Below are 9,637 nucleotides of genomic sequence, written 5' to 3'. Positions count from 1 at the left end.
TATGGGTACAAGTCCTTTGGTTGATCTCTTACTCCCCTCACCCTCCCCTGCCTTCCCTCTGAGGTTTTACAGTCTGTTCGGTGCTTCTGTGTCTCTAGATCTGTTTTTGTTCATCAGTTTATGTTGTTCATTATATTCCACAAATGAGTGAGATCATGTGATAGTTATCTTTCTCCAACTGGTTTATTTCACTTAGCGTAATGCTCTCCAGGTCCACGCATGTTGTTGCAAATGGTAAGAACTCTTTCTTTTTTAGAGCAGCATTGTATTCCATTGTATAGATGTACCACAGTTTTTAACCCACTCATTTGCTGATGGGCACTTAGGCTGTTTCCAAATCTTAGCTATGGTGAATTGTGTTGCTATGAACATAGGGGTGCATATATTCTTTCTGATTGGTATTTCTGATTTCTTGGGATATATTCCTGGAAGTGGGATTACTGGGTCAAATGGGAGTTTCTTTTTAAATTTTTTTTTCAAACCTCACCAGAGGATATATGTTTATTGATTTTAGAGAGAGGAAGGGAGAGAGAAAGAGAGAGAGAACCATCAATTGATTGCCTCCCATACTGGCCCCACTGGGGATTAAATCTGCAACCTGGGTCTGTGCCCTGACTGGAATCCAGCCGCAACCTTGGTGTATCAGGACTGCACTCTGACCAACCGAGCCACTGGCCAGCTCCAGTGAAGCTGTTGACAGTCAGCACAGTGTGTGCAGGGAGGCTCCCAATAGAGCAGACGATGACCTGCAGTGTGACCCTGGGCCATGGCCTCGGGGCCTGGGCTGTGGGAGCTCTTTAACCCATTCTTCTATAAAAATAAGACACTGGGGCACTGGAGACCCAAGACCCTGGTCTGGGACCTGACTGGAGATGCCAGGTGCCAAGGAGCGGCCCAAGCTCCCAGCCTTGGAGAAGGCGCCTGAGGTGTGAACAGGGCCAGGCCCGGGAGGGAGGCTGTGCTGGAAGGAGCATTCGTTTTATTGGTCATTCATGCTTAGAAAAGTGGGGCTGGTGGAAGGTGGGCACATGGCCCACGGTCATGGCAGAGCCACGGGGGGAGCTGCTGGTCCAATGTCTAGGGCAGGAAGGGCAGGGGCCCCAGGCCCTCCAGAGGTGCTTAGCTGAGGGGGGCATCTCCTTGTCCTTCTGGAAATATCCCAAGACTAAGGCTGGCCCTGGCCCCTCCCTGCCCTCCTCAGGTCTGCTGCCTGTCTGTGCCAGCCATGGCCCTCCTTGGGGGTCTAGTTCTCCTCTGGGCCTCGCTGCCCCTGCTTCAGGGGGAAGGACCCACGGATGGAGCAGGACTCACACTGGTGAGTATCCTCCCGTCCATTCCTGGCTCTGGCGTTCTCAGGGGTTCAGTGCACAGGCAGGTGGCCCAAGGTTGAGGCAGCTCCTGGGGTTTGTGTGGCTGTGGCCAGCACAGGCTGCGCATCAGAGCCCACTGCCGGGGCGCCAGGTCCACCACAGGCTTCTGGACGCCGAAGGCCGTGATGAAGATGTTGACCAGGACGATGATGAAGACGAGGCTGGTGGCCAGGCTGTTGAGGAAGTCAACTTGGCGTGCTTGGCTGGGTTGTTGAGGTTGTACCTGACCAGGAAGATGAGCAGCACGCCCACGCAGATCTGCAGCACCAGGGAGGTGGAGTTGAGCACCACCAGGGGCACAAAGAAGCCAAAGCCGGGGCCCTGGTCGATGACTACCTTCGGCTGTGAGGTGTTGGCCATCAGCAGGGTGATGTCCAGCATGCTCTCTGCGGTACTCTTCTTGTTGGTTTAATGATTCACTTTGATGGGACTGTTCCTGCCCCAGTGTGTTGGTGGGGCGTCCGGGGCACTGGGCGAGTCCAACCGCAGGTCACCATTGAGCTCATAGCCCTGGGGGGCTGAGTCCATGGTGCGCATGGCCGCCGCCGCTGCCTCACTGAGTCTGAGACTGCCTGCTCCCCACTGCGGGTCCATTTTTAATTTTTTGAGGAAACTCCATACTGTTTTCCACAGTGGCTGCACCAGTCTGCATTCCCACCAGCAGTGCACAAGGGTTCCCTTTTCTCAACATCCTCACCAGCACTTGTCATCTGTTCATGGTAGCCATTCTGACAGGTGTGAGATGGTACCTCATTGTTGTTTTGATTTGCATTTCTCGGATATTAGTGGCTTTGAGCATGTCTCCTGGCCTTCTGTATGTCCACTTCTGAAAAGTGTCTATTTAGGTCCTTTGTCCATTTTTTGAGTGGATTGTTTATCTTCCTTTTGTTCAGTTGTATGAGTTCCCTGTAAATTATGGAGATTAAACCCTTATTGGATGTAACATTGGCAAATATGCTCTCCCATGCAGTGGGCTTGTTTTATGATTCTTGAGCACAAGTTTCTGGCCCAAGAAGCTTCCCGAAATTTACTCTGTTGCAGGTGAACAGAAACCCTATACGAACTGCCTCAGGTAAAGAGGGAACTTATTGGCTCATATTGTTGAAAAGGCCTGTGGCTTCAGCTGGACCCGGAGCTCAAAGGTGCCATCAGCAATCTTTCTGTAGTTCTCAATTTTGCTTTCCCCTCTTGACTTCGTTCTCAGGTGAATTATCCCCTTCAGCAGGTGCAATGCCACCACCAACTTCAGGCTCACATCCTGTCACTGTAGAAACTACAAGCAAAATGGATATTGAGCAGGCAAAAATGACACTGCTGTTGGTCACAGAAACTACACAGGTGATAGATGTCCATAGATGCAAGCAAATGCTTATACTTACCTTTATGGTTTCCAGCCCTTCCCAAACATTAAACAATGAACACAGGCTTAGTTAGGGATACGTTGGTGGCAAATAACAGACACCCTCTCAAACTAGCTTAAGAAAAAAAATATTTTTTAAAGAATGAAGGATGGGGTTGGGGACGGGAGTGCAGAGCAAGCAGTGAGGCCTGACTTTGTGAGTGTGTGACAGGGAAACTGGAATCCACTCAGAATCAGCATGGAAGCCCCTCTGCATGACGGCTGGCTGGCTGCGGGTTGACTTAGGTCTCTCTACATTGGATGCTTCCTTTTCTCTGCTCAGTGCAGGACAAGGCTACTCTGAGAGGCAGGCAGTTCCCCAGCCTCTCAGAGTCACTGGGAGCCTGTGCTCCCCTCCAGTTCTCAGGAGAGAGAGTCCGATTGGGCCAGCTTAGGCCAGGGGCCACCCTAAGTCCAACTTTAAATTCTAGAATAGTTTTAAATTTCCAGAAAAATTGAGAATAAAGTACAGAGAGTTTCCATATATTGCACACCCAGTTTCTCCTGTTAACATGTTAATATTGTCTAGTTATGATTGATGAACCACTATTGATTCCTTTTATTTACTGAAGTCCATACTTTATATAGATTTGCTTAGTTTTTTAAAAAATATATATTTTATTGATTTTTTACAGAGAGGAAGAGAGAGAGATAGAGAGTTAGAAACATCAATGAGGGAGAAACATCGATCAGCCGCCTCCTGCACATCTCCCACTGGGGATGTGCCCGCAACCAAGGTACATGACCTTGACCGGAATCGAACCTGGGACCCTTGAGTCCGCAGGCCGACGCTCTATCCACTGAGCCAAACCGGTTTGGCAGATTTGCTTAGTTTTTCCCTAATGTCCTTTTTCTGGTCCAGTATCCCACCCAAGTCACCCATCACATTTAGACACCATGTCTCCCTAGGCTCCTTTTGGCTCTGAGTTTCTCAGACTTTCTTTGGTTCTGATGACCTTGACAATTTGGAGGAGATAGAGTGTCCCTCAATCACATTTAGACACCATGTCTCCCTAGGCTCCTTTTGCTGAGTTTCTCAGACTTTCTTTGGTTCTGATGACATTGACAATTTGGAGGAGATAGAGTGTCCCTCGTTTGAGATTGATCTGATGTTATTCTCACAAGTAGACTGTGGTCAAGGGCTTGGGAGGGGAAGACCCCAAGGTGATAAGCCTTCTCATCACATCATGTCAAGGGTACATGCTGTGAGCGTGACTTATCACTGTAGATGTTGACAGAGGTCGTGTTTGCCAGGTGTCTCCACTTTACCTGTTAAAGTTCCCTTTCTTCCCTTCTGACTTCTTGTCAACTCTTTTCTTATGCTATTGCTGTCAGTGACTTATAAAGTACCCATGACATCATTCTCTGCCTGAATCTGATGCAAGAGGAAGTGGAATGTCATGTCAATTTAAATGCATTGGGAGCAGAGTTTCTTCGTTGTTTTTTAAAACTCTTTCAAAATATGGGGTTTCCTCAAGGGAAGTGAGCGTTCTGTCTGAAACACTGTGCCCTCCAGAATGAAATCTGGAATGAGGTTTGGCTTCTTTTCTAGGTGATACAATTCATATTTGAATGGCTTATCCAAAGAAGTAGATTTCTCTTAAATTTTGTTTTCCAAGTATTATGAACTTATGGGAGAAAAAAGAGTGACTCAGATGACTGGGGACCCCTGAGTTTTCTTGTGAACACATTATAACTAAGCCCGTGAACACATTTATATTTTTTCACTATGGCAGCCAACCTTTTTTCTTTTCATTGTTAAAGCTGCCAAATATTACTTGCCTTAAAAAAGGCACTGTGAGTACCAGGAAGAGGCAAGCTAGATGAATGATGGATGACACTATTTCATGAGTGTGTTTATGAAAGAAAATACTGCGCATTGCTGGGTGGTTGAACAGCCTGTCAGGAACATGGTGCTTGCTCATGGCCGTTTGCTTCTCAAGGTACCTAGGAAGCACCTGGGTAGCTAAGCACGTCCTTCAGGCTGGAGTGTGGACAGGATGCATGTGTGCACATCACAGCTTCACATGATAATACTCTATACACTGTCTACACACCAGCACTCTTGTGAAAGACAGCCATGGTAAGTGACTGCAATCCAGCTTAAAATGACTTAAGCAAAAACGATCATTCATTGGCCACCCAAATCCAAGGCAGGGCAGTAACTAAGAGGTGCAGTGGCACCAGGCTTCTGAAATGGTCTCAAGTCAGGAGAAATGGGCAACCCCTTGAGCAAGGTGGACCTTGCCTGGCCAGCTCCCCTGCATGGCATGCCAGCTGGATTGCTGTGGGCAATGGGATATGCTTGTTGCCACAGAGCCCCAGGCCTCACTGTTATCTACTGAGTCATTTAGGAGGTCTTCCTGACGCACATGCGCCATGGCCCATCTGACACTCTCATCCTCTGCTCCTCAGGTTGCTCAGCTCAGAGCATTCTGTTCCATCCAGCGAAGGGCCTATGATCTTTCCAGCCAGTGTTGAACCCAAGTCCAGACCCGAGACCGAACCTTTTAGCACTGGAGAGCTGGAGCAAATGTGAGCCTCTCAGGAGAGAAATGCTGGGTGCAGAATTTCACAGGGCTCAGGCAGTTTTAGAAAGAGGCTCATAGAAAATGATCTCTGTCCGGTGCTGTGGCTGCCTCCGCTCCCTTATCTTCATATTTGCTCCAGCATTTGAAACTGGAGGAGAATCTCATCACGTGTGCTCAACTTCAGCGAATTAACTGTTTCCTCCAAAGGGAAAGGAATGCCTGGTCGCATACTTTGCATATGTATGTGTATACACCCTCCATTCCCACCTGTCCACACCTCATCCACAATGAGGGGAATCCTTTCAGCCCCACCCTCGCCTGCCTTATCCCCTGGGTGTGTATACACATACCCTGCTTATAGTATTCTGCGCATGATTGATGGGATTTTCAAGAGCAAATCTGACCACACCCAGTTCTTTTTATTTTACTATTATTTACTTAGCTTTTTAGAAAGTCTTTATTTTTCTGATATGAATAACTGCTTTTTGTAGTTTTTGTAGTTTTCCCAAATGATTCTATAAATTTCATAATTTTTATGTGCCTGACTGGGATCCATGAAAAAAGTACAGTTCCCCATCCAAAGAAACAAAAGCATCAGGCATACAGAAAGGCTCAGATTAAACTGCTTTCCATGTTCAGGAACAAGCCTGACTTTAAATTACTCCTTTAAATTAGGTGGGAATTTGGTACAATTTTCATAGCATTTTTAATCATGATGTTTTCTTAGGCACCATTCCACCAAGTGACAGCTTTCCAGGAGTTGTAGTATCACAACTTGAGTGTAACTGCAGTTTTGTTTAAAACCGGAATTGTGCTGAACGTGGCTTTCTTTTTAAAGTGAAAGTACAGCCGAAACCGGTTTGGCTCAGTGGATAGAGCTTGAGTGTAACTGCAGTTTTGTTTAAAACTGGAATTGTGCTGAACGTGGCTTTCTTTTTAAAGTGAAAGTACATGCTTTGTGTATAGTTGTAAAACACTGATGTCCTAGGTCCCCATTACTTTTAATCAAGAGTGATTATACTCGGGTGAGAAGTAAATTTATGTATTAAATGATGAAACTTCAGGTTGTAATAAAATAAAGAAAAGGAAAAAAGAACTTTTTTTAAAAAAATATATTTTTTATTGATTTTTTACAGAGAGGAAGGGAGAGGGACAGAGAGCCAGAAACATCGATGAGAGAGAAACATCCATCAGCTACCTCCTGCACACTCCCCACTGGGGATGTGCCCGAAACCAAGGTACATGCCCTTGACCGGAATCGAACCTGGGACTCCTGCAGGCTGACTCTCTATCTATTCACTGAGCCAAACCGGTTAGGGCAAAAGGACTTTTTTTGATTGAGGCTTTATGGAATAGTATTTGTATTTAATCAGAATGACTAAGGACCCATTTCTGGTAATGAAAGTATGGTGTCTTAACCCAAAAGGAGCCAGTGGAATTGTTAAATATTTTATTTTTTTGTCATCTATTTACTATTGCAACCTCAACTAAGTATATATAGTACATTGATATGAAATACTTTTAAAATGTAGTGTTTGTTTTTTTTGAATAATGGAACCTATACAAAAAGATCACATACTGCTAGACAGGATGTTGAAATGATTGGTGTGTAATGTTTTTTAAAGCTTTCGTTTTTGTTAGCATAAAGTCCCTTTAATTATTTTCCATTTCCAGTAGGGTTTCATTGTGAGGTTTATTGTATCAAACCAGTATAAAGTTTTACAATTTAGTCATTCTGAATTCCAAGTCATTTAAGGTAAAAGTGGAAATGTGAATCTTCATAAATTAATTTCTTCTTCTTTTACATCTAAGTCTTCATCCTTTTCATCATCACCTTCTGCTTGTTGATTCTTTCTAAGTTGACAGGTGGGTACTTGTCCTGTTCTAGGTACACACTTAGCTGACAGTGATCTCTGAAGGGGCCACTTTGAATTCGTTCTTGCAATATCTAAACTAGATGACTTATCTGGTGGATACGAAGATTTCAGAAAACCTCTAAGTCATCTTCTCCAATCAAGCTTTTGTATATTTTGGTAGGCAGCAGTGTAGGCCTCTAAAGGTTTGCCATGAAATAACATTTCAGTAGTGATACATTCTGAAAATAGAGCCTTTATAGTCTTTATTTTTTTCTTTTCAGAATTGTCAGTAGTTTCCTCCAGATGACAAGTTGTTCGGGTAGCACCCCAGGTAGCTCTCTGTAGTATGGTTTCTGCCTGTGAAATAACAGGCGGTCAGATGGGTTTTGCTGACATGTACTTTCTGAATTAACTATTTGGCTTCTTGATTCCTGGCTGTTAATGTTTCTTTGAGTTCATCTTCCTTCATTTTTACAATGGTTCCATAAGCTTTCTTTTTTATTTTATTTTTTTAAAGTTTATTGATTTTAGACAGACAAAGAGGAAGGGGGGGAGAGAGGGGAGAGAGAAACATCAATTTGTTGTTCCATTTATTTATGCATTCATTGTGTGATTCTTGCATATGCCCTGACCGGAGATAGAACCCACAACCTTGGTGTATGGAGACGACACTCGAACCTACTGAGTGACCCAGCCAGGGCCATAAGCTTTCAATGGTTCAAATACTTTGGCTTCAGGTCTTTCACCTGCTGCTTGCCGGTAATCCTGAAGTTTGGCAAACTCATCAGCAAAGCTTTTCAGGCCCTGCTTTAAGTTTGGAGTCTCTGTAGAGGCATATACGTGTTTTTTTTTCATTCACCAGGAGGTCTGCTTTGTCTCGCACTCTGGGAGTTTTCTGCACATAAGTAGCAAATACTTGGCACAGCTCTCCAAAATGCTTCTCCACATTTGTGACAGCATGTTGCAGGTGTCTGGTTTGAGCATCCCAGCTTTCCAAGCTGCACCTCGACATTTTGCCTCCTATGCCACTGGGGCCCAACAACGAGGCTCTGATGGCCTGGGGCATGCACTGGGGCAGGAGTCGCTGCTGGAGCCTGAGAGCTTGCCCCCAGTTCTTTTTATATGTACTGATTTAGAATCCAAACACGGTGATTCTTGGGGAGACCAGGTGATTCCTGGGGGGAGAACTAGGAAGAAGACAAAGTCCAGGCCTGCATGGAACTTACATTCCAGTGGGAGTTTTCAGCTTGGCATAGCCAGGACTCAAACTCGGGCTTGTCAGGCTTAGAAGGAGTTGCATCCATCCTGAACTCTGATGAACTGAGCTACTTCATAGCCACCAGGTGCCAACACCAGAGTTCCCAGGACAGCAGATGGGAAAACATGACAAATACACAGGAAACAGTAGAGGTTAATAAGACATTCCCTGCTTGTTACCCGTGTGATCTAAGGCAGGTATTTAACCTGTGATCTCAGCTTTCTCAGGCTCTATAAATGGGACCCATTATAATGGGTCCACTGCATGGCGTTCATGAAGATTAGCAATAGTAATAATGCTCTCCATTTATTGAACATGCATTATGTTCCATGCATTGTACTCAACACCACTTAGTCCTTCCAACCATCCTAGGGATAGATAACCATCATATTCCCATTTTACACATAGGCACACTGAGCCTCACGGAGTTTAGTAACCATTCCAAGGTCACACAGCTTTTAAGTGGCAGAACCAGGATTCTAAAGATCTCAAGAAAAAGTGATTCTATAGATAAGGAAAAAGACCGTTAGAAGGATAATTGATATGACAAAGTTTTGGATAAAGTATGATGCAGTGATGACATTTCAAATTTTTTAGACCATCAGTGCACCAGGCACTGTGCTGAGAGAGGTTGGTGTGGCTGATGTGGTGTGGGAGTTACTGGCACCACGATTATCAACATTTTACACATGAGGAAGCTGCACCTCCCAGAGAAGACTGACCTGCACAGAGACACACAGCCAGGAAGTGTGGGGCCAGGTCAGAGCCACACTGTACTCCAGGCCTTGCTTTTCCACACCCATCCTACAGCCTGTGTATAAAACATTAACACAATGTTTATGGTAGCTTTCCTATTGAAGCTATTACTAAATTCCTAACAGCCAGGAAGTGTGGGGCCAGGTCAGAGCCACACTGCACTCCAGGCCTTGCTTTTCCACAGCTTGTGTATAAAACATTAACACAATGTGTATGGTAGCTTTCCTATTGAAGCTGTTACTAAATTCCTAAAAAAAGATTAGAAAAGCAGTTCACAGGATGATCCTTATCTAATAAAGAGGTAATATGCAAATTGACCATCATGCCCTTGCACAAATGGCCACCCCTATGTGGTCAAAGATGGCCGCCAAAGATGGCTAGAAGGGGAGGGCAGTTGGGGGCCATCAGGCTGGCAGGGGAGGGCAGTTGGGAGGAAACAGACCTGCAGGGGAGGGCAGTTGGAGGTG

General features: G+C 45.2%; 2 pseudogenes; both read right to left on the bottom strand.

The window, feature by feature from the left end:
- Positions 1 to 1,275: 1,275 nt before the first annotated feature.
- LOC102243023 lies at positions 1,276 to 1,954 on the bottom strand (annotated as a pseudogene).
- A 5,124-nt stretch (positions 1,955 to 7,078) lies between these two features.
- Positions 7,079 to 8,179, bottom strand: LOC102242712 (annotated as a pseudogene).
- Between the last annotated feature and the right edge of the window lie 1,458 nt (positions 8,180 to 9,637).

The sequence above is a fragment of the Myotis brandtii genome, unplaced genomic scaffold (genome assembly GCF_000412655.1).
Source record: "Myotis brandtii unplaced genomic scaffold, ASM41265v1 scaffold647, whole genome shotgun sequence".
NCBI classification, from domain to species: domain Eukaryota; kingdom Metazoa; phylum Chordata; class Mammalia; order Chiroptera; family Vespertilionidae; genus Myotis; species Myotis brandtii.
Note: the sequence above shows the minus strand (reverse complement) of the source record. Positions and strands in the feature narration are given on the sequence as shown.